General features: G+C 55.1%; 52 non-coding genes across 52 annotated transcripts; all 52 read right to left on the bottom strand.

Moving 5' to 3' along the window:
- Window positions 1–365: 365 nt before the first annotated feature.
- On the bottom strand, window positions 366–437 carry Trnae-cuc (transfer RNA glutamic acid (anticodon CUC)). Its single transcript has one exon. It is a non-coding gene; the product is annotated as a tRNA-Glu (tRNA).
- Window positions 438–712: 275 nt separating this feature from the next.
- Window positions 713–794, bottom strand: Trnal-cag (transfer RNA leucine (anticodon CAG)). The gene has a single exon. It is a non-coding gene; the product is annotated as a tRNA-Leu (tRNA).
- A 78-nt stretch (window positions 795–872) lies between these two features.
- On the bottom strand, window positions 873–954 carry Trnal-aag (transfer RNA leucine (anticodon AAG)). Its single transcript has one exon. It is a non-coding gene; the product is annotated as a tRNA-Leu (tRNA).
- Window positions 955–1,242: 288 nt separating this feature from the next.
- Trnah-gug (transfer RNA histidin (anticodon GUG)) lies at window positions 1,243–1,314 on the bottom strand. The gene has a single exon. It is a non-coding gene; the product is annotated as a tRNA-His (tRNA).
- A 735-nt stretch (window positions 1,315–2,049) lies between these two features.
- Window positions 2,050–2,131, bottom strand: Trnal-cag (transfer RNA leucine (anticodon CAG)). The gene has a single exon. It is a non-coding gene; the product is annotated as a tRNA-Leu (tRNA).
- Window positions 2,132–2,209: 78 nt separating this feature from the next.
- Window positions 2,210–2,291, bottom strand: Trnal-aag (transfer RNA leucine (anticodon AAG)). Its single transcript has one exon. It is a non-coding gene; the product is annotated as a tRNA-Leu (tRNA).
- A 287-nt stretch (window positions 2,292–2,578) lies between these two features.
- Window positions 2,579–2,650, bottom strand: Trnah-gug (transfer RNA histidin (anticodon GUG)). The gene has a single exon. It is a non-coding gene; the product is annotated as a tRNA-His (tRNA).
- A 726-nt stretch (window positions 2,651–3,376) lies between these two features.
- On the bottom strand, window positions 3,377–3,458 carry Trnal-cag (transfer RNA leucine (anticodon CAG)). The gene has a single exon. It is a non-coding gene; the product is annotated as a tRNA-Leu (tRNA).
- Window positions 3,459–3,536: 78 nt separating this feature from the next.
- On the bottom strand, window positions 3,537–3,617 carry Trnal-aag (transfer RNA leucine (anticodon AAG)). The gene has a single exon. It is a non-coding gene; the product is annotated as a tRNA-Leu (tRNA).
- A 288-nt stretch (window positions 3,618–3,905) lies between these two features.
- On the bottom strand, window positions 3,906–3,977 carry Trnah-gug (transfer RNA histidin (anticodon GUG)). The gene has a single exon. It is a non-coding gene; the product is annotated as a tRNA-His (tRNA).
- Window positions 3,978–4,359: 382 nt separating this feature from the next.
- Window positions 4,360–4,431, bottom strand: Trnae-cuc (transfer RNA glutamic acid (anticodon CUC)). Its single transcript has one exon. It is a non-coding gene; the product is annotated as a tRNA-Glu (tRNA).
- Window positions 4,432–4,705: 274 nt separating this feature from the next.
- On the bottom strand, window positions 4,706–4,787 carry Trnal-cag (transfer RNA leucine (anticodon CAG)). The gene has a single exon. It is a non-coding gene; the product is annotated as a tRNA-Leu (tRNA).
- Window positions 4,788–4,865: 78 nt separating this feature from the next.
- Trnal-aag (transfer RNA leucine (anticodon AAG)) lies at window positions 4,866–4,947 on the bottom strand. Its single transcript has one exon. It is a non-coding gene; the product is annotated as a tRNA-Leu (tRNA).
- A 288-nt stretch (window positions 4,948–5,235) lies between these two features.
- Trnah-gug (transfer RNA histidin (anticodon GUG)) lies at window positions 5,236–5,307 on the bottom strand. Its single transcript has one exon. It is a non-coding gene; the product is annotated as a tRNA-His (tRNA).
- A 382-nt stretch (window positions 5,308–5,689) lies between these two features.
- Trnae-cuc (transfer RNA glutamic acid (anticodon CUC)) lies at window positions 5,690–5,761 on the bottom strand. The gene has a single exon. It is a non-coding gene; the product is annotated as a tRNA-Glu (tRNA).
- Window positions 5,762–6,032: 271 nt separating this feature from the next.
- On the bottom strand, window positions 6,033–6,114 carry Trnal-cag (transfer RNA leucine (anticodon CAG)). The gene has a single exon. It is a non-coding gene; the product is annotated as a tRNA-Leu (tRNA).
- Window positions 6,115–6,193: 79 nt separating this feature from the next.
- On the bottom strand, window positions 6,194–6,275 carry Trnal-aag (transfer RNA leucine (anticodon AAG)). The gene has a single exon. It is a non-coding gene; the product is annotated as a tRNA-Leu (tRNA).
- Window positions 6,276–6,563: 288 nt separating this feature from the next.
- Trnah-gug (transfer RNA histidin (anticodon GUG)) lies at window positions 6,564–6,635 on the bottom strand. The gene has a single exon. It is a non-coding gene; the product is annotated as a tRNA-His (tRNA).
- Window positions 6,636–7,017: 382 nt separating this feature from the next.
- Trnae-cuc (transfer RNA glutamic acid (anticodon CUC)) lies at window positions 7,018–7,089 on the bottom strand. The gene has a single exon. It is a non-coding gene; the product is annotated as a tRNA-Glu (tRNA).
- A 274-nt stretch (window positions 7,090–7,363) lies between these two features.
- On the bottom strand, window positions 7,364–7,445 carry Trnal-cag (transfer RNA leucine (anticodon CAG)). Its single transcript has one exon. It is a non-coding gene; the product is annotated as a tRNA-Leu (tRNA).
- Window positions 7,446–7,523: 78 nt separating this feature from the next.
- Trnal-aag (transfer RNA leucine (anticodon AAG)) lies at window positions 7,524–7,605 on the bottom strand. Its single transcript has one exon. It is a non-coding gene; the product is annotated as a tRNA-Leu (tRNA).
- A 288-nt stretch (window positions 7,606–7,893) lies between these two features.
- On the bottom strand, window positions 7,894–7,965 carry Trnah-gug (transfer RNA histidin (anticodon GUG)). Its single transcript has one exon. It is a non-coding gene; the product is annotated as a tRNA-His (tRNA).
- A 382-nt stretch (window positions 7,966–8,347) lies between these two features.
- Trnae-cuc (transfer RNA glutamic acid (anticodon CUC)) lies at window positions 8,348–8,419 on the bottom strand. Its single transcript has one exon. It is a non-coding gene; the product is annotated as a tRNA-Glu (tRNA).
- A 274-nt stretch (window positions 8,420–8,693) lies between these two features.
- Window positions 8,694–8,775, bottom strand: Trnal-cag (transfer RNA leucine (anticodon CAG)). Its single transcript has one exon. It is a non-coding gene; the product is annotated as a tRNA-Leu (tRNA).
- A 78-nt stretch (window positions 8,776–8,853) lies between these two features.
- Window positions 8,854–8,935, bottom strand: Trnal-aag (transfer RNA leucine (anticodon AAG)). Its single transcript has one exon. It is a non-coding gene; the product is annotated as a tRNA-Leu (tRNA).
- A 288-nt stretch (window positions 8,936–9,223) lies between these two features.
- Trnah-gug (transfer RNA histidin (anticodon GUG)) lies at window positions 9,224–9,295 on the bottom strand. Its single transcript has one exon. It is a non-coding gene; the product is annotated as a tRNA-His (tRNA).
- A 382-nt stretch (window positions 9,296–9,677) lies between these two features.
- Window positions 9,678–9,749, bottom strand: Trnae-cuc (transfer RNA glutamic acid (anticodon CUC)). Its single transcript has one exon. It is a non-coding gene; the product is annotated as a tRNA-Glu (tRNA).
- A 274-nt stretch (window positions 9,750–10,023) lies between these two features.
- Window positions 10,024–10,105, bottom strand: Trnal-cag (transfer RNA leucine (anticodon CAG)). Its single transcript has one exon. It is a non-coding gene; the product is annotated as a tRNA-Leu (tRNA).
- Window positions 10,106–10,183: 78 nt separating this feature from the next.
- Trnal-aag (transfer RNA leucine (anticodon AAG)) lies at window positions 10,184–10,265 on the bottom strand. Its single transcript has one exon. It is a non-coding gene; the product is annotated as a tRNA-Leu (tRNA).
- Window positions 10,266–10,553: 288 nt separating this feature from the next.
- Window positions 10,554–10,625, bottom strand: Trnah-gug (transfer RNA histidin (anticodon GUG)). The gene has a single exon. It is a non-coding gene; the product is annotated as a tRNA-His (tRNA).
- A 382-nt stretch (window positions 10,626–11,007) lies between these two features.
- Trnae-cuc (transfer RNA glutamic acid (anticodon CUC)) lies at window positions 11,008–11,079 on the bottom strand. The gene has a single exon. It is a non-coding gene; the product is annotated as a tRNA-Glu (tRNA).
- Window positions 11,080–11,353: 274 nt separating this feature from the next.
- Trnal-cag (transfer RNA leucine (anticodon CAG)) lies at window positions 11,354–11,435 on the bottom strand. Its single transcript has one exon. It is a non-coding gene; the product is annotated as a tRNA-Leu (tRNA).
- Window positions 11,436–11,513: 78 nt separating this feature from the next.
- Window positions 11,514–11,595, bottom strand: Trnal-aag (transfer RNA leucine (anticodon AAG)). Its single transcript has one exon. It is a non-coding gene; the product is annotated as a tRNA-Leu (tRNA).
- Window positions 11,596–11,883: 288 nt separating this feature from the next.
- Trnah-gug (transfer RNA histidin (anticodon GUG)) lies at window positions 11,884–11,955 on the bottom strand. Its single transcript has one exon. It is a non-coding gene; the product is annotated as a tRNA-His (tRNA).
- A 382-nt stretch (window positions 11,956–12,337) lies between these two features.
- Trnae-cuc (transfer RNA glutamic acid (anticodon CUC)) lies at window positions 12,338–12,409 on the bottom strand. Its single transcript has one exon. It is a non-coding gene; the product is annotated as a tRNA-Glu (tRNA).
- A 274-nt stretch (window positions 12,410–12,683) lies between these two features.
- Trnal-cag (transfer RNA leucine (anticodon CAG)) lies at window positions 12,684–12,765 on the bottom strand. Its single transcript has one exon. It is a non-coding gene; the product is annotated as a tRNA-Leu (tRNA).
- A 78-nt stretch (window positions 12,766–12,843) lies between these two features.
- On the bottom strand, window positions 12,844–12,925 carry Trnal-aag (transfer RNA leucine (anticodon AAG)). Its single transcript has one exon. It is a non-coding gene; the product is annotated as a tRNA-Leu (tRNA).
- Window positions 12,926–13,213: 288 nt separating this feature from the next.
- On the bottom strand, window positions 13,214–13,285 carry Trnah-gug (transfer RNA histidin (anticodon GUG)). The gene has a single exon. It is a non-coding gene; the product is annotated as a tRNA-His (tRNA).
- Window positions 13,286–13,667: 382 nt separating this feature from the next.
- Trnae-cuc (transfer RNA glutamic acid (anticodon CUC)) lies at window positions 13,668–13,739 on the bottom strand. The gene has a single exon. It is a non-coding gene; the product is annotated as a tRNA-Glu (tRNA).
- Window positions 13,740–14,013: 274 nt separating this feature from the next.
- Window positions 14,014–14,095, bottom strand: Trnal-cag (transfer RNA leucine (anticodon CAG)). Its single transcript has one exon. It is a non-coding gene; the product is annotated as a tRNA-Leu (tRNA).
- Window positions 14,096–14,173: 78 nt separating this feature from the next.
- On the bottom strand, window positions 14,174–14,255 carry Trnal-aag (transfer RNA leucine (anticodon AAG)). Its single transcript has one exon. It is a non-coding gene; the product is annotated as a tRNA-Leu (tRNA).
- A 288-nt stretch (window positions 14,256–14,543) lies between these two features.
- On the bottom strand, window positions 14,544–14,615 carry Trnah-gug (transfer RNA histidin (anticodon GUG)). Its single transcript has one exon. It is a non-coding gene; the product is annotated as a tRNA-His (tRNA).
- A 382-nt stretch (window positions 14,616–14,997) lies between these two features.
- Trnae-cuc (transfer RNA glutamic acid (anticodon CUC)) lies at window positions 14,998–15,069 on the bottom strand. Its single transcript has one exon. It is a non-coding gene; the product is annotated as a tRNA-Glu (tRNA).
- Window positions 15,070–15,343: 274 nt separating this feature from the next.
- Window positions 15,344–15,425, bottom strand: Trnal-cag (transfer RNA leucine (anticodon CAG)). Its single transcript has one exon. It is a non-coding gene; the product is annotated as a tRNA-Leu (tRNA).
- Window positions 15,426–15,503: 78 nt separating this feature from the next.
- Window positions 15,504–15,585, bottom strand: Trnal-aag (transfer RNA leucine (anticodon AAG)). The gene has a single exon. It is a non-coding gene; the product is annotated as a tRNA-Leu (tRNA).
- A 288-nt stretch (window positions 15,586–15,873) lies between these two features.
- Trnah-gug (transfer RNA histidin (anticodon GUG)) lies at window positions 15,874–15,945 on the bottom strand. The gene has a single exon. It is a non-coding gene; the product is annotated as a tRNA-His (tRNA).
- A 382-nt stretch (window positions 15,946–16,327) lies between these two features.
- Window positions 16,328–16,399, bottom strand: Trnae-cuc (transfer RNA glutamic acid (anticodon CUC)). Its single transcript has one exon. It is a non-coding gene; the product is annotated as a tRNA-Glu (tRNA).
- Window positions 16,400–16,673: 274 nt separating this feature from the next.
- Trnal-cag (transfer RNA leucine (anticodon CAG)) lies at window positions 16,674–16,755 on the bottom strand. Its single transcript has one exon. It is a non-coding gene; the product is annotated as a tRNA-Leu (tRNA).
- A 78-nt stretch (window positions 16,756–16,833) lies between these two features.
- Window positions 16,834–16,915, bottom strand: Trnal-aag (transfer RNA leucine (anticodon AAG)). Its single transcript has one exon. It is a non-coding gene; the product is annotated as a tRNA-Leu (tRNA).
- Window positions 16,916–17,203: 288 nt separating this feature from the next.
- Window positions 17,204–17,275, bottom strand: Trnah-gug (transfer RNA histidin (anticodon GUG)). The gene has a single exon. It is a non-coding gene; the product is annotated as a tRNA-His (tRNA).
- A 382-nt stretch (window positions 17,276–17,657) lies between these two features.
- On the bottom strand, window positions 17,658–17,729 carry Trnae-cuc (transfer RNA glutamic acid (anticodon CUC)). Its single transcript has one exon. It is a non-coding gene; the product is annotated as a tRNA-Glu (tRNA).
- A 274-nt stretch (window positions 17,730–18,003) lies between these two features.
- Window positions 18,004–18,085, bottom strand: Trnal-cag (transfer RNA leucine (anticodon CAG)). Its single transcript has one exon. It is a non-coding gene; the product is annotated as a tRNA-Leu (tRNA).
- Between the last annotated feature and the right edge of the window lie 60 nt (window positions 18,086–18,145).

An 18,145-nucleotide genomic window follows, 5' to 3' on the forward strand; every position in this document is an offset into this window, starting at 1 on the left:
ACAGCAGTTCTCGCGACTGCAAGTGGCGATGAACAGCAAAGCTCGGCCCACACACCACTGCGTCTCCCCACAGCTGTGTCAGACGCGATCTCCATTATATGTACACTGGCAAACGAACGTGTCTGCGCTGTTAGGACACCAAGCAGTGTGGTTAGCTGCATTCAACCCCCGTGGCAATGTCTTGCAGTCCTCCAAGTCTGTTGACCACAGGTATGTGCGTCGATAAGAGGTGGACAGATGTCGCATCGCTCTCGCCGTCACTTGTCACGCCGAATCGTACTTAACGTAGTTTTCTGCAAGCGTCAGCGGAGCGTCAGTCGAGCTAAGTCGGGCCAAGTCGCATAAGAGGAGCAACAAAATGCGCATTTCGGTACCGGGAATCGAACCCGGGCCTCCTGGGTGAGAGCCAGGTATCCTAGCCACTAGACCACACCGGACAACGGCACAAGGGCTCCTCCAGCGAACACAGCAAGCTGTACGCACGCTACTTAACGACAACTGTAAACATAGACGCTCCCACTTTGTACAACGGCATGCTCGGGGACACGTTTCGTGGAGACGAACGCCAGCCATCATGACACCAAACTGCGCCTGTGAATCATGTCGTTGCACCGCGCACTGTGCTGCGACAATTTAAGAAAGAGACGCTCACGGCTTGCTGCGCTGTTTCGTCGCGGGTAGTCAGTGCTCCGGCTTTCGAGACAGAAAACATTGGCAGCGGTGGGATTCGAACCCACGCCTCCGAGGAGACTGGTGCCTGAAACCAGCGCCTTAGACCGCTCGGCCACGCTACCGACGCCGCACGGCGGTCAGAGGAGCTGCGTTCTACCCCACGAGAAAACACCGCAATGGCACAAAAAACGAGAAAAAATTGGCAGCGGTGGGATTCGAACCCACGCCTCCGAAGAGACTGGTGCCTTAAACCAGCGCCTTAGACCGCTCGGCCACGCTACCTGTGCCAGTGTTCTTCGCTTTTGTAGAAACAGTCCACGACACAGCTTCCTGTTCTGCTGCGACTGGCTGCTCATCCATTGCACCTCAAACAAATGCCTTCTTCGAATAGAGATTCACTACACAGGCAGCTGCCCGCGTTCTGGTGCGGCGGCATTACGTGTTGATAATGAATTGGTAGTGCCACCTGCAGCCTGCGGAACATGAGTGAAAAATCAAGAGGGCACCGTGTTTTCAAACACTGAGTCACAATCGTCACTGCAGCGACAGCAAGGCAAAAAGTTTAAAAATTGCCGTGACCAGGATTCGAACCTGGGTTATTGCGGCCACAACGCAATGTCCTAACCACTAGACGATCACGGCCACGGAAGCACCGCCGACAGCAGTTCTCGCGACTGCAAGTGGCGATGAACAGCAAAGCTCGGCCCACACACCACTGCGTCTCCCCACAGCTGTGTCAGACGCGATCTCCATTATATGTACACTGGCAAACGAACGTGTCTGCGCTGTTAGGACACCAAGCAGTGTGGTTAGCTGCATTCAACCCCCGTGGCAATGTCTTGCAGTCCTCCAAGTCTGTTAGTCTGTTGACCACAGGTATGTGCGTCGATAAGAGGTGGACAGATGTCGCATCGCTGCTCGCCGTCACTTGTCACGCCGAATCGTACTAACGTAGTTTTTCTGCAAGCGTACAGCGGAGCGTCAGTCGAGCTAAGTCGGGCCAAGTCTGCATAAGAGGAGCACAAAATGCGCATTTCCGGTACCGGGAATCGAACCCGGGCCTCCTGGTGAGAGCAGGTTCCTAGCCACTAGACCACACCGGACAACGGCACAAGGGCTCCTCCAGCGAACACAGCAAGCTGTACGCACGCTACTTAACGACAACTGTAAACATAGACGCTCCCACTTTGTACAACGGCATGCTCGGGACACGTTTCGTGGAGACGAACGCCAGCCATCATGACACCAAACTGCGCTGTGAATCATGTCGTTGCACCGCGCACTGTGCTGCGACAATTTAAGAAAGAGACGCTCACGGCTTGCTGCGCTGTTTCGTCGCGGGTAGTCAGTGCTCCGGCTTTCGAGACAGAAAAACATTGGCAGAGGTGGGATTCGAACCCACGCCTCCGAGGAGACTGGTGCCTGAAACCATCGCCTTAGACCGCTCGGCCACGCTACCGACGCCGCACGGCGGTCAGAGGAGCTGCGTTCTACCCCACGAGAAAACACCGCAATGGCACAAAAAACGAGAAAAAATTGGCAGCGGTGGGATTCGAACCCACGCCTCCGAAGAGACTGGTGCCTTAAACCAGCGCCTTAGACCGCTCGGCCACGCTACCTGTGCCAGTGTTCTTCGCTTTTGTAGAAACAGTCCACGACACAGCTTCCTGTTCTGCTGCGACTGCTGCTCATCCATTGCACCTCAAACAAATGCCTTCTTCGAATAGAGATTCACTACACAGGCAGCTGCCCGCGTTCTGGTGCGGCGCATTACGTGTTGATAATGAATTGGTAGTGCCACCTGCAGCCTGCGGAACATGAGTGAAAAATCAAGAGGGCACCGTGTTTTCAAACACTGAGTCACAATCGTCACTGCAGCGACAGCAAGGCAAAAAAGTTTAAAAATTGCCGTGACCAGGATTCGAACCTGGGTTATTGCGGCCACAACGCAATGTCCTAACCACTAGACGATCACGGCCACGGAAGACACCGCCGACTGCAGTTCTCGCGACTGCAAGTGGCGATGAACAGCAAAGCTCGGCCCACACACCACTGCGTCTCCCCACAGCTGTGTCAGACGCGATCTCCATTATTGTACACTGGCAAACGAACGTGTCTGCGCTGTTAGGACACCAAGCAGTGTGGTTAGCTGCATTCAACCCCCGTGGCAATGTCTTGCAGTCCTCCAAGTCTGTTGACCACAGGTATGTGCGTCGATAAGAGGTGGACAGATGTCGCATCGCTCTCGCCGTCACTTGTCACGCCGAATCGTACTTAACGTAGTTTTCTGCAAGCGTCAGCGGAGCGTCAGTCGAGCTAAGTCGGCGCCAAGTCGCATAAGAGGAGCAACAAAATGCGCATTTCCGGTACCGGGAATCGAACCCGGGCCTCCTGGGTGAGAGCCAGGTATCCTAGCCACTAGCCACACCGGACAACGCACAAGGGCTCCTCCAGCGAACACAGCAAGCTGTACGCACGCTACTTAACGACAACTGTAAACATAGACGCTCCCACTTTGTACAACGGCATGCTCGGGACACGTTTCGTGGAGACGAACGCCAGCCATCATGACACCAAACTGCGCCTGTGATCATGTCGTTGCACCGCGCACTGTGCTGCGACAATTTAAGAAAGAGACGCTCACGGCTTGCTGCGCTGTTTCGTCGCGGGTAGTCAGTGCTCCGGCTTTCGAGACAGAAAACATTGGCAGCGGTGGGATTCGAACCCACGCCTCCGAGGAGACTGGTGCCTGAAACCAGCGCCTTAGACCGCTCGGCCACGCTACCGACGCCGCACGGCGGTCAGAGGAGCTGCGTTCTACCCCACGAGAAAACACCGCAATGGCACAAAAAACGAGAAAAAATTGGCAGCGGTGGATTCGAAACCACGCCTCCGAAGAGACTGGTGCCTTAAACCAGCGCCTTAGACCGCTCGGCCACGCTACCTGTGCAGTGTTCTTCGCTTTGTAGAAACAGTCCACGACACAGCTTCCTGTTCTGCTGCGACTGGCTGCTCATCCATTGCACCTCAAACAAAATGCCTTCTTCGAATAGAGATTCACTACACAGGCAGCTGCCCGCGTTCTGGTGCGGCGGCATTACGTGTTGATAATGAATTGGTAGTGCCACCTGCAGCCTGCGGAACATGAGTGAAAAATCAAGAGGGCACCGTGTTTTCAAACACTGAGTCACAATCGTCCACTGCAGCGACAGCAAGGCAAAAAGTTTAAAAATTGCCGTGACCAGGATTCGAACCTGGGTTATTGCGGCCACAACGCAATGTCCTAACCACTAGACGATCACGGCCACGGAAGCACCGCCGACAGCAGTTCTCGCGACTGCAAGTGGCGATGAACAGCAAAGCTCGGCCCACACACCACTGCGTCTCCCCACAGCTGTGTCAGACGCGATCTCCATTATATGTACACTGGCAAACGAACGTGTCTGCGCTGTTAGGACACCAAGCAGTGTGGTTAGCTGCATTCAACCCCCGTTGGCAATGTCTTGCAGTCCTCCAAGTCTGTTGACCACAGGTATGTGCGTCGATAAGAGGTGGACAGATGTCGCATCGCTCTCGCCGTCACTTGTCACGCCGAATCGTACTTAACGTAGTTTTCTGCAAGCGTCAGCGGAGCGTCAGTCGAGCTAAGTCGGGCCAAGTCGCATAAGAGGAGCAACAAAATGCGCATTTCGGTACCGGGAATCGAACCCGGGCCTCCTGGGTGAGAGCCAGGTATCCTAGCCACTAGACCACACCGGACAACGGCACAAGGGCTCCTCCAGCGAACACAGCAAGCTGTACGCACGCTACTTAACGACAACTGGTAAACATAGACGCTCCACTTTGTACAACGGCATGCTCGGGACACGTTTCGTGGAGACGAACGCCAGCCATCTGACACCAAACTGCGCCTGTGAATCATGTCGTTGCACCGCGCACTGTGCTGCGACAATTTAAGAAAGAGACGCTCACGGCTTGCTGGCGCTGTTTCGTCGCGGGTAGTCAGTGCTCCGGCTTTCGAGACAGAAAACATTGGCAGCGGTGGGATTCGAACCCACGCCTCCGAGGAGACTGGTGCCTGAAACCAGCGCCTTAGACCGCTCGGCCACGCTACCGACGCCGCACGGCGGTCAGAGGAGCTGCGTTCTACCCCACGAGAAAACACCGCAATGGCACAAAAAACGAGAAAAAATTGGCAGCGGTGGGATTCGAACCCACGCCTCCGAAGAGACTGGTGCCTTAAACCAGCGCCTTAGACCGCTCGGCCACGCTACCTGTGCCAGTGTTCTTCGCTTTTGTAGAAACAGTCCACGACACAGCTTCCTGTTCTGCTGCGACTGGCTGCTCATCCATTGCACCTCAAACAAATGCCTTCTTCGAATAGAGATTCACTACACAGGCAGCTGCCCGCGTTCTGGTGCGGCGGCATTACGTGTTGATAATGAATTGGTAGTGCCACCTGCAGCCTGCGGAACATGAGTGAAAAATCAAGAGGGCACCGTGTTTTCAAACACTGAGTCACAATCGTCACTGCAGCGACAGCAAGGCAAAAAGTTTAAAAATTGCCGTGACCAGGATTCGAACCTGGGTTATTGCGGCCACAACGCAATGTCCTAACCACTAGACGATCACGGCCACGGAAGCACCGCCGACAGCAGTTCTCGCGACTGCAAGTGGCGATGAACAGCAAAGCTCGGCCCACACACCACTGCGTCTCCCCACAGCTGTGTCAGACGCGATCTCCATTATATGTACACTGGCAAACGAACGTGTCTGCGCTGTTAGGACACCAAGCAGTGTGGTTAGCTGCATTCAACCCCCGTGGCAATGTCTTGCAGTCCTCCAAGTCTGTTGACCACAGGTATGTGCGTCGATAAGAGGTGGACAGATGTCGCATCGCTCTCGCCGTCACTTGTCACGCCGAATCGTACTTAACGTAGTTTTCTGCAAGCGTCAGCGGAGCGTCAGTCGAGCTAAGTCGGGCCAAGTCGCATAAGAGGAGCAACAAAATGCGCATTTCCGGTACCGGGAATCGAACCCGGGCCTCCTGGGTGAGAGCCAGGTATCCTAGCCACTAGACCACACCGGACAACGGCACAAGGGCTCCTCCAGCGAACACAGCAAGCTGTACGCACGCTACTTAACGACAACTGTAAACATAGACGCTCCACTTTGTACAACGGCATGCTCGGGACACGTTCGTGGAGACGAACGCAGCCATCATGACACCAAACTGCGCCTGTGAATCATGTCGTTGCACCGCGCACTGTGCTGCGACAATTTAAGAAAGAGACGCTCACGGCTTGCTGCGCTGTTTCGTCGCGGGTAGTCAGTGCTCCGGCTTTCGAGACAGAAAACATTGGCAGCGGTGGGATTCGAACCCACGCCTCCGAGGAGACTGGTGCCTGAAACCAGCGCCTTAGACCGCTCGGCCACGCTACCGACGCCGCACGGCGGTCAGAGGAGCTGCGTTTCTACCCCACGAGAAAACACCGCAATGGCACAAAAAACGAGAAAAAATTGGCAGCGGTGGGATTCGAACCCACGCCTCCGAAGAGACTGGTGCCTTAAACCAGCGCCTTAGACCGCTCGGCCACGCTACCTGTGCCAGTGTTCTTCGCTTTTGTAGAAACAGTCCACGACACAGCTTCCTGTTCTGCTGCGACTGGCTGCTCATCCATTGCACCTCAAACAAATGCCTTCTTCGAATAGAGATTCACTACACAGGCAGCTGCCCGCGTTCTGGTGCGGCGGCATTACGTGTTGATAATGAATTGGTAGTGCCACCTGCAGCCTGCGGAACATGAGTGAAAAATCAAGAGGGCACCGTGTTTTCAAACACTGAGTCACAATCGTCACTGCAGCGACAGCAAGGCAAAAAGTTTAAAAATTGCCGTGACCAGGATTCGAACCTGGGTTATTGCGGCCACAACGCAATGTCCTAACCACTAGACGATCACGGCCACGGAAGCACCGCCGACAGCAGTTCTCGCGACTGCAAGTGGCGATGAACAGCAAAGCTCGGCCCACACACCACTGCGTCTCCCCACAGCTGTGTCAGACGCGATCTCCATTATATGTACACTGGCAAACGAACGTGTCTGCGCTGTTAGGACACCAAGCAGTGTGGTTAGCTGCATTCAACCCCCGTGGCAATGTCTTGCAGTCCTCCAAGTCTGTTGACCACAGGTATGTGCGTCGATAAGAGGTGGACAGATGTCGCATCGCTCTCGCCGTCACTTGTCACGCCGAATCGTACTTAACGTAGTTTTCTGCAAGCGTCAGCGGAGCGTCAGTCGAGCTAAGTCGGGCCAAGTCGCATAAGAGGAGCAACAAAATGCGCATTTCCGGTACCGGGAATCGAACCCGGGCCTCCTGGGTGAGAGCCAGGTATCCTAGCCACTAGACCACACCGGACAACGGCACAAGGGCTCCTCCAGCGAACACAGCAAGCTGTACGCACGCTACTTAACGACAACTGTAAACATAGACGCTCCCACTTTGTACAACGGCATGCTCGGGACACGTTTCGTGGAGACGAACGCCAGCCATCATGACACCAAACTGCGCCTGTGAATCATGTCGTTGCACCGCGCACTGTGCTGCGACAATTTAAGAAAGAGACGCTCACGGCTTGCTGCGCTGTTTCGTCGCGGGTAGTCAGTGCTCCGGCTTTCGAGACAGAAAACATTGGCAGAGGTGGGATTCGAACCCACGCCTCCGAGGAGACTGGTGCCTGAAACCAGCGCCTTAGACCGCTCGGCCACGCTACCGACGCCGCACGGCGGTCAGAGGAGCTGCGTTCTACCCCACGAGAAAACACCGCAATGGCACAAAAAACGAGAAAAAATTGGCAGCGGTGGGATTCGAACCCACGCCTCCGAAGAGACTGGTGCCTTAAACCAGCGCCTTAGACCGCTCGGCCACGCTACCTGTGCCAGTGTTCTTCGCTTTTGTAGAAACAGTCCACGACACAGCTTCCTGTTCTGCTGCGACTGGCTGCTCATCCATTGCACCTCAAACAAATGCCTTCTTCGAATAGAGATTCACTACACAGGCAGCTGCCCGCGTTCTGGTGCGGCGGCATTACGTGTTGATAATGAATTGGTAGTGCCACCTGCAGCCTGCGGAACATGAGTGAAAAATCAAGAGGGCACCGTGTTTTCAAACACTGAGTCACAATCGTCACTGCAGCGACAGCAAGGCAAAAAGTTTAAAAATTGCCGTGACCAGGATTCGAACCTGGGTTATTGCGGCCACAACGCAATGTCCTAACCACTAGACGATCACGGCCACGGAAGCACCGCCGACAGCAGTTCTCGCGACTGCAAGTGGCGATGAACAGCAAAGCTCGGCCCACACACCACTGCGTCTCCCCACAGCTGTGTCAGACGCGATCTCCATTATATGTACACTGGCAAACGAACGTGTCTGCGCTGTTAGGACACCAAGCAGTGTGGTTAGCTGCATTCAACCCCCGTGGCAATGTCTTGCAGTCCTCCAAGTCTGTTGACCACAGGTATGTGCGTCGATAAGAGGTGGACAGATGTCGCATCGCTCTCGCCGTCACTTGTCACGCCGAATCGTACTTAACGTAGTTTTCTGCAAGCGTCAGCGGAGCGTCAGTCGAGCTAAGTCGGGCCAAGTCGCATAAGAGGAGCAACAAAATGCGCATTTCCGGTACCGGGAATCGAACCCGGGCCTCCTGGGTGAGAGCCAGGTATCCTAGCCACTAGACCACACCGGACAACGGCACAAGGGCTCCTCCAGCGAACACAGCAAGCTGTACGCACGCTACTTAACGACAACTGTAAACATAGACGCTCCCACTTTGTACAACGGCATGCTCGGGACACGTTTCGTGGAGACGAACGCCAGCCATCATGACACCAAACTGCGCCTGTGAATCATGTCGTTGCACCGCGCACTGTGCTGCGACAATTTAAGAAAGAGACGCTCACGGCTTGCTGCGCTGTTTCGTCGCGGGTAGTCAGTGCTCCGGCTTTCGAGACAGAAAACATTGGCAGAGGTGGGATTCGAACCCACGCCTCCGAGGAGACTGGTGCCTGAAACCAGCGCCTTAGACCGCTCGGCCACGCTACCGACGCCGCACGGCGGTCAGAGGAGCTGCGTTCTACCCCACGAGAAAACACCGCAATGGCACAAAAAACGAGAAAAAATTGGCAGCGGTGGGATTCGAACCCACGCCTCCGAAGAGACTGGTGCCTTAAACCAGCGCCTTAGACCGCTCGGCCACGCTACCTGTGCCAGTGTTCTTCGCTTTTGTAGAAACAGTCCACGACACAGCTTCCTGTTCTGCTGCGACTGGCTGCTCATCCATTGCACCTCAAACAAATGCCTTCTTCGAATAGAGATTCACTACACAGGCAGCTGCCCGCGTTCTGGTGCGGCGGCATTACGTGTTGATAATGAATTGGTAGTGCCACCTGCAGCCTGCGGAACATGAGTGAAAAATCAAGAGGGCACCGTGTTTTCAAACACTGAGTCACAATCGTCACTGCAGCGACAGCAAGGCAAAAAGTTTAAAAATTGCCGTGACCAGGATTCGAACCTGGGTTATTGCGGCCACAACGCAATGTCCTAACCACTAGACGATCACGGCCACGGAAGCACCGCCGACAGCAGTTCTCGCGACTGCAAGTGGCGATGAACAGCAAAGCTCGGCCCACACACCACTGCGTCTCCCCACAGCTGTGTCAGACGCGATCTCCATTATATGTACACTGGCAAACGAACGTGTCTGCGCTGTTAGGACACCAAGCAGTGTGGTTAGCTGCATTCAACCCCCGTGGCAATGTCTTGCAGTCCTCCAAGTCTGTTGACCACAGGTATGTGCGTCGATAAGAGGTGGACAGATGTCGCATCGCTCTCGCCGTCACTTGTCACGCCGAATCGTACTTAACGTAGTTTTCTGCAAGCGTCAGCGGAGCGTCAGTCGAGCTAAGTCGGGCCAAGTCGCATAAGAGGAGCAACAAAATGCGCATTTCCGGTACCGGGAATCGAACCCGGGCCTCCTGGGTGAGAGCCAGGTATCCTAGCCACTAGACCACACCGGACAACGGCACAAGGGCTCCTCCAGCGAACACAGCAAGCTGTACGCACGCTACTTAACGACAACTGTAAACATAGACGCTCCCACTTTGTACAACGGCATGCTCGGGACACGTTTCGTGGAGACGAACGCCAGCCATCATGACACCAAACTGCGCCTGTGAATCATGTCGTTGCACCGCGCACTGTGCTGCGACAATTTAAGAAAGAGACGCTCACGGCTTGCTGCGCTGTTTCGTCGCGGGTAGTCAGTGCTCCGGCTTTCGAGACAGAAAACATTGGCAGAGGTGGGATTCGAACCCACGCCTCCGAGGAGACTGGTGCCTGAAACCAGCGCCTTAGACCGCTCGGCCACGCTACCGACGCCGCACGGCGGTCAGAGGAGCTGCGTTCTACCCCACGAGAAAACACCGCAATGGCACAAAAAACGAGAAAAAATTGGCAGCGGTGGGATTCGAACCCACGCCTCCGAAGAGACTGGTGCCTTAAACCAGCGCCTTAGACCGCTCGGCCACGCTACCTGTGCCAGTGTTCTTCGCTTTTGTAGAAACAGTCCACGACACAGCTTCCTGTTCTGCTGCGACTGGCTGCTCATCCATTGCACCTCAAACAAATGCCTTCTTCGAATAGAGATTCACTACACAGGCAGCTGCCCGCGTTCTGGTGCGGCGGCATTACGTGTTGATAATGAATTGGTAGTGCCACCTGCAGCCTGCGGAACATGAGTGAAAAATCAAGAGGGCACCGTGTTTTCAAACACTGAGTCACAATCGTCACTGCAGCGACAGCAAGGCAAAAAGTTTAAAAATTGCCGTGACCAGGATTCGAACCTGGGTTATTGCGGCCACAACGCAATGTCCTAACCACTAGACGATCACGGCCACGGAAGCACCGCCGACAGCAGTTCTCGCGACTGCAAGTGGCGATGAACAGCAAAGCTCGGCCCACACACCACTGCGTCTCCCCACAGCTGTGTCAGACGCGATCTCCATTATATGTACACTGGCAAACGAACGTGTCTGCGCTGTTAGGACACCAAGCAGTGTGGTTAGCTGCATTCAACCCCCGTGGCAATGTCTTGCAGTCCTCCAAGTCTGTTGACCACAGGTATGTGCGTCGATAAGAGGTGGACAGATGTCGCATCGCTCTCGCCGTCACTTGTCACGCCGAATCGTACTTAACGTAGTTTTCTGCAAGCGTCAGCGGAGCGTCAGTCGAGCTAAGTCGGGCCAAGTCGCATAAGAGGAGCAACAAAATGCGCATTTCCGGTACCGGGAATCGAACCCGGGCCTCCTGGGGGAGAGCCAGGTATCCTAGCCACTAGACCACACCGGACAACGGCACAAGGGCTCCTCCAGCGAACACAGCAAGCTGTACGCACGCTACTTAACGACAACTGTAAACATAGACGCTCCCACTTTGTACAACGGCATGCTCGGGACACGTTTCGTGGAGACGAACGCCAGCCATCATGACACCAAACTGCGCCTGTGAATCATGTCGTTGCACCGCGCACTGTGCTGCGACAATTTAAGAAAGAGACGCTCACGGCTTGCTGCGCTGTTTCGTCGCGGGTAGTCAGTGCTCCGGCTTTCGAGACAGAAAACATTGGCAGAGGTGGGATTCGAACCCACGCCTCCGAGGAGACTGGTGCCTGAAACCAGCGCCTTAGACCGCTCGGCCACGCTACCGACGCCGCACGGCGGTCAGAGGAGCTGCGTTCTACCCCACGAGAAAACACCGCAATGGCACAAAAAACGAGAAAAAATTGGCAGCGGTGGGATTCGAACCCACGCCTCCGAAGAGACTGGTGCCTTAAACCAGCGCCTTAGACCGCTCGGCCACGCTACCTGTGCCAGTGTTCTTCGCTTTTGTAGAAACAGTCCACGACACAGCTTCCTGTTCTGCTGCGACTGGCTGCTCATCCATTGCACCTCAAACAAATGCCTTCTTCGAATAGAGATTCACTACACAGGCAGCTGCCCGCGTTCTGGTGCGGCGGCATTACGTGTTGATAATGAATTGGTAGTGCCACCTGCAGCCTGCGGAACATGAGTGAAAAATCAAGAGGGCACCGTGTTTTCAAACACTGAGTCACAATCGTCACTGCAGCGACAGCAAGGCAAAAAGTTTAAAAATTGCCGTGACCAGGATTCGAACCTGGGTTATTGCGGCCACAACGCAATGTCCTAACCACTAGACGATCACGGCCACGGAAGCACCGCCGACAGCAGTTCTCGCGACTGCAAGTGGCGATGAACAGCAAAGCTCGGCCCACACACCACTGCGTCTCCCCACAGCTGTGTCAGACGCGATCTCCATTATATGTACACTGGCAAACGAACGTGTCTGCGCTGTTAGGACACCAAGCAGTGTGGTTAGCTGCATTCAACCCCCGTGGCAATGTCTTGCAGTCCTCCAAGTCTGTTGACCACAGGTATGTGCGTCGATAAGAGGTGGACAGATGTCGCATCGCTCTCGCCGTCACTTGTCACGCCGAATCGTACTTAACGTAGTTTTCTGCAAGCGTCAGCGGAGCGTCAGTCGAGCTAAGTCGGGCCAAGTCGCATAAGAGGAGCAACAAAATGCGCATTTCCGGTACCGGGAATCGAACCCGGGCCTCCTGGGGGAGAGCCAGGTATCCTAGCCACTAGACCACACCGGACAACGGCACAAGGGCTCCTCCAGCGAACACAGCAAGCTGTACGCACGCTACTTAACGACAACTGTAAACATAGACGCTCCCACTTTGTACAACGGCATGCTCGGGACACGTTTCGTGGAGACGAACGCCAGCCATCATGACACCAAACTGCGCCTGTGAATCATGTCGTTGCACCGCGCACTGTGCTGCGACAATTTAAGAAAGAGACGCTCACGGCTTGCTGCGCTGTTTCGTCGCGGGTAGTCAGTGCTCCGGCTTTCGAGACAGAAAACATTGGCAGAGGTGGGATTCGAACCCACGCCTCCGAGGAGACTGGTGCCTGAAACCAGCGCCTTAGACCGCTCGGCCACGCTACCGACGCCGCACGGCGGTCAGAGGAGCTGCGTTCTACCCCACGAGAAAACACCGCAATGGCACAAAAAACGAGAAAAAATTGGCAGCGGTGGGATTCGAACCCACGCCTCCGAAGAGACTGGTGCCTTAAACCAGCGCCTTAGACCGCTCGGCCACGCTACCTGTGCCAGTGTTCTTCGCTTTTGTAGAAACAGTCCACGACACAGCTTCCTGTTCTGCTGCGACTGGCTGCTCATCCATTGCACCTCAAACAAATGCCTTCTTCGAATAGAGATTCACTACACAGGCAGCTGCCCGCGTTCTGGTGCGGCGGCATTACGTGTTGATAATGAATTGGTAGTGCCACCTGCAGCCTGCGGAACATGAGTGAAAAATCAAGAGGGCACCGTGTTTTCAAACACTGAGTCACAATCGTCACTGCAGCGACAGCAAGGCAAAAAGTTTAAAAATTGCCGTGACCAGGATTCGAACCTGGGTTATTGCGGCCACAACGCAATGTCCTAACCACTAGACGATCACGGCCACGGAAGCACCGCCGACAGCAGTTCTCGCGACTGCAAGTGGCGATGAACAGCAAAGCTCGGCCCACACACCACTGCGTCTCCCCACAGCTGTGTCAGACGCGATCTCCATTATATGTACACTGGCAAACGAACGTGTCTGCGCTGTTAGGACACCAAGCAGTGTGGTTAGCTGCATTCAACCCCCGTGGCAATGTCTTGCAGTCCTCCAAGTCTGTTGACCACAGGTATGTGCGTCGATAAGAGGTGGACAGATGTCGCATCGCTCTCGCCGTCACTTGTCACGCCGAATCGTACTTAACGTAGTTTTCTGCAAGCGTCAGCGGAGCGTCAGTCGAGCTAAGTCGGGCCAAGTCGCATAAGAGGAGCAACAAAATGCGCATTTCCGGTACCGGGAATCGAACCCGGGCCTCCTGGGTGAGAGCCAGGTATCCTAGCCACTAGACCACACCGGACAACGGCACAAGGGCTCCTCCAGCGAACACAGCAAGCTGTACGCACGCTACTTAACGACAACTGTAAACATAGACGCTCCCACTTTGTACAACGGCATGCTCGGGACACGTTTCGTGGAGACGAACGCCAGCCATCATGACACCAAACTGCGCCTGTGAATCATGTCGTTGCACCGCGCACTGTGCTGCGACAATTTAAGAAAGAGACGCTCACGGCTTGCTGCGCTGTTTCGTCGCGGGTAGTCAGTGCTCCGGCTTTCGAGACAGAAAACATTGGCAGCGGTGGGATTCGAACCCACGCCTCCGAGGAGACTGGTGCCTGAAACCAGCGCCTTAGACCGCTCGGCCACGCTACCGACGCCGCACGGCGGTCAGAGGAGCTGCGTTCTACCCCACGAGAAAACACCGCAATGGCACAAAAAACGAGAAAAAATTGGCAGCGGTGGGATTCGAACCCACGCCTCCGAAGAGACTGGTGCCTTAAACCAGCGCCTTAGACCGCTCGGCCACGCTACCTGTGCCAGTGTTCTTCGCTTTTGTAGAAACAGTCCACGACACAGCTTCCTGTTCTGCTGCGACTGGCTGCTCATCCATTGCACCTCAAACAAATGCCTTCTTCGAATAGAGATTCACTACACAGGCAGCTGCCCGCGTTCTGGTGCGGCGGCATTACGTGTTGATAATGAATTGGTAGTGCCACCTGCAGCCTGCGGAACATGAGTGAAAAATCAAGAGGGCACCGTGTTTTCAAACACTGAGTCACAATCGTCACTGCAGCGACAGCAAGGCAAAAAGTTTAAAAATTGCCGTGACCAGGATTCGAACCTGGGTTATTGCGGCCACAACGCAATGTCCTAACCACTAGACGATCACGGCCACGGAAGCACCGCCGACAGCAGTTCTCGCGACTGCAAGTGGCGATGAACAGCAAAGCTCGGCCCACACACCACTGCGTCTCCCCACAGCTGTGTCAGACGCGATCTCCATTATATGTACACTGGCAAACGAACGTGTCTGCGCTGTTAGGACACCAAGCAGTGTGGTTAGCTGCATTCAACCCCCGTGGCAATGTCTTGCAGTCCTCCAAGTCTGTTGACCACAGGTATGTGCGTCGATAAGAGGTGGACAGATGTCGCATCGCTCTCGCCGTCACTTGTCACGCCGAATCGTACTTAACGTAGTTTTCTGCAAGCGTCAGCGGAGCGTCAGTCGAGCTAAGTCGGGCCAAGTCGCATAAGAGGAGCAACAAAATGCGCATTTCCGGTACCGGGAATCGAACCCGGGCCTCCTGGGTGAGAGCCAGGTATCCTAGCCACTAGACCACACCGGACAACGGCACAAGGGCTCCTCCAGCGAACACAGCAAGCTGTACGCACGCTACTTAACGACAACTGTAAACATAGACGCTCCCACTTTGTACAACGGCATGCTCGGGACACGTTTCGTGGAGACGAACGCCAGCCATCATGACACCAAACTGCGCCTGTGAATCATGTCGTTGCACCGCGCACTGTGCTGCGACAATTTAAGAAAGAGACGCTCACGGCTTGCTGCGCTGTTTCGTCGCGGGTAGTCAGTGCTCCGGCTTTCGAGACAGAAAACATTGGCAGCGGTGGGATTCGAACCCACGCCTCCGAGGAGACTGGTGCCTGAAACCAGCGCCTTAGACCGCTCGGCCACGCTACCGACGCCGCACGGCGGTCAGAGGAGCTGCGTTCTACCCCACGAGAAAACACCGCAATGGCACAAAAAACGAGAAAAAATTGGCAGCGGTGGGATTCGAACCCACGCCTCCGAAGAGACTGGTGCCTTAAACCAGCGCCTTAGACCGCTCGGCCACGCTACCTGTGCCAGTGTTCTTCGCTTTTGTAGAAACAGTCCACGACACAGCTTCCTGTTCTGCTGCGACTGGCTGCTCATCCATTGCACCTCAAACAAATGCCTTCTTCGAATAGAGATTCACTACACAGGCAGCTGCCCGCGTTCTGGTGCGGCGGCATTACGTGTTGATAATGAATTGGTAGTGCCACCTGCAGCCTGCGGAACATGAGTGAAAAATCAAGAGGGCACCGTGTTTTCAAACACTGAGTCACAATCGTCACTGCAGCGACAGCAAGGCAAAAAGTTTAAAAATTGCCGTGACCAGGATTCGAACCTGGGTTATTGCGGCCACAACGCAATGTCCTAACCACTAGACGATCACGGCCACGGAAGCACCGCCGACAGCAGTTCTCGCGACTGCAAGTGGCGATGAACAGCAAAGCTCGGCCCACACACCACTGCGTCTCCCCACAGCTGTGTCAGACGCGATCTCCATTATATGTACACTGGCAAACGAACGTGTCTGCGCTGTTAGGACACCAAGCAGTGTGGTTAGCTGCATTCAACCCCCGTGGCAATGTCTTGCAGTCCTCCAAGTCTGTTGACCACAGGTATGTGCGTCGATAAGAGGTGGACAGATGTCGCATCGCTCTCGCCGTCACTTGTCACGCCGAATCGTACTTAACGTAGTTTTCTGCAAGCGTCAGCGGAGCGTCAGTCGAGCTAAGTCGGGCCAAGTCGCATAAGAGGAGCAACAAAATGCGCATTTCCGGTACCGGGAATCGAACCCGGGCCTCCTGGGTGAGAGCCAGGTATCCTAGCCACTAGACCACACCGGACAACGGCACAAGGGCTCCTCCAGCGAACACAGCAAGCTGTACGCACGCTACTTAACGACAACTGTAAACATAGACGCTCCCACTTTGTACAACGGCATGCTCGGGACACGTTTCGTGGAGACGAACGCCAGCCATCATGACACCAAACTGCGCCTGTGAATCATGTCGTTGCACCGCGCACTGTGCTGCGACAATTTAAGAAAGAGACGCTCACGGCTTGCTGCGCTGTTTCGTCGCGGGTAGTCAGTGCTCCGGCTTTCGAGACAGAAAACATTGGCAGCGGTGGGATTCGAACCCACGCCTCCGAGGAGACTGGTGCCTGAAACCAGCGCCTTAGACCGCTCGGCCACGCTACCGACGCCGCACGGCGGTCAGAGGAGCTGCGTTCTACCCCACGAGAAAACACCGCAATGGCACAAAAAACGAGAAAAAATTGGCAGCGGTGGGATTCGAACCCACGCCTCCGAAGAGACTGGTGCCTTAAACCAGCGCCTTAGACCGCTCGGCCACGCTACCTGTGCCAGTGTTCTTCGCTTTTGTAGAAACAGTCCACGACACAGCTTCCTGTTCTGCTGCGACTGGCTGCTCATCCATTGCACCTCAAACAAATGCCTTCTTCGAATAGAGATTCACTACACAGGCAGCTGCCCGCGTTCTGGTGCGGCGGCATTACGTGTTGATAATGAATTGGTAGTGCCACCTGCAGCCTGCGGAACATGAGTGAAAAATCAAGAGGGCACCGTGTTTTCAAACACTGAGTCACAATCGTCACTGCAGCGACAGCAAGGCAAAAAGTTTAAAAATTGCCGTGACCAGGATTCGAACCTGGGTTATTGCGGCCACAACGCAATGTCCTAACCACTAGACGATCACGGCCACGGAAGCACCGCCGACAGCAGTTCTCGCGACTGCAAGTGGCGATGAACAGCAAAGCTCGGCCCACACACCACTGCGTCTCCCCACAGCTGTGTCAGACGCGATCTCCATTATATGTACACTGGCAAACGAACGTGTCTGCGCTGTTAGGACACCAAGCAGTGTGGTTAGCTGCATTCAACCCCCGTGGCAATGTCTTGCAGTCCTCCAAGTCTGTTGACCACAGGTATGTGCGTCGATAAGAGGTGGACAGATGTCGCATCGCTCTCGCCGTCACTTGTCACGCCGAATCGTACTTAACGTAGTTTTCTGCAAGCGTCAGCGGAGCGTCAGTCGAGCTAAGTCGGGCCAAGTCGCATAAGAGGAGCAACAAAATGCGCATTTCCGGTACCGGGAATCGAACCCGGGCCTCCTGGGTGAGAGCCAGGTATCCTAGCCACTAGCCCACACCGGACAACGGCACAAGGGCTCCTCCAGCGAACACAGCAAGCTGTACGCACGCTACTTAACGACAACTGTAAACATAGACGCTCCCACTTTGTACAACGGCATGCTCGGGACACGTTTCGTGGAGACGAACGCCAGCCATCATGACACCAAACTGCGCCTGTGAATCATGTCGTTGCACCGCGCACTGTGCTGCGACAATTTAAGAAAGAGACGCTCACGGCTTGCTGCGCTGTTTCGTCGCGGGTAGTCAGTGCTCCGGCTTTCGAGACAGAAAACATTGGCAGCGGTGGGATTCGAACCCACGCCTCCGAGGAGACTGGTGCCTGAAACCAGCGCCTTAGACCGCTCGGCCACGCTACCGACGCCGCACGGCGGTCAGAGGAGCTGCGTTCTACCCCACGAGAAAACACCGCAATGGCA

This window comes from Schistocerca cancellata, unplaced genomic scaffold (genome assembly GCF_023864275.1).
Source record: "Schistocerca cancellata isolate TAMUIC-IGC-003103 unplaced genomic scaffold, iqSchCanc2.1 HiC_scaffold_588, whole genome shotgun sequence".
Taxonomy (NCBI): Eukaryota; Metazoa; Arthropoda; class Insecta; order Orthoptera; family Acrididae; genus Schistocerca; species Schistocerca cancellata.